Consider the following 759-nt stretch of genomic DNA (forward strand, 5'->3'; position numbering starts at 1 on the left):
CCAGCGGCTCCCTGCTCCCTCCACAAGCCCTGCCCCAGGGTGAAGAGCTTCCGCAGCAAACTCTTCCCGTTCCTCCCGGAGGATCTCGGGGGACGGGAGCGGAGTGGGAGGGGTGGTGGAGGGGGCGGGAAGGCGAACTCGATTCTCAGCTGTCAGCAAAGGCAGCATTGATCTGCTGAGAGCCAGTGGGGGAGGGAGGCAGGCAAAGCTGCGGGAGGGCAGGGAGGGGGCTGCAGAGACTTGGGGGTCCCCAAGCTGGGCTTAGCAGCCAGCACACGCCCCTACCCCTCAGTGACCCTTTTCCCTCTGCATAGCAAGGGGCGCCTTCTGGATCTGACCTGAATTTCTCTAGCTGCTCCAGGCTCTAGGTGTGCCCAGGGCCAGAGCCTGGAGCCCCTGGGCAGGTTATACCCCATCCTCACTGGTAACGGGAGGGTTTCTGGACTCCAGGTGCCAACTATGGATGCTGTGCCTGGACTAGATTAACACGTCCCCTCCCTATGAGCTGAATATGGGGCATTGCCCTCCCAGACTCTATGGTACTGTTTCCTTGTCAATCAGGTGTCCCAGGGATGGGACTAAGGTCTGGGGTTGTGAATGGTGGAAGGAAAGCAGTTGCGAGGGGTCTAGGGATGTTTCTTGAGGTCCTTTTGAGGCTCTTCTTCTATGACAGAAAGGACACTTGAACCCAGGTTGCCCTTGTCAAGACCCAGAATATCTGAAATTGGGCCTATTCTGGGAAATTTCATCCTCCAACTC

This window comes from Pteropus vampyrus, unplaced genomic scaffold (assembly GCF_000151845.1).
Source record: "Pteropus vampyrus isolate Shadow unplaced genomic scaffold, Pvam_2.0 Scaffold326, whole genome shotgun sequence".
Lineage (NCBI taxonomy): Eukaryota > Metazoa > Chordata > Mammalia > Chiroptera > Pteropodidae > Pteropus > Pteropus vampyrus.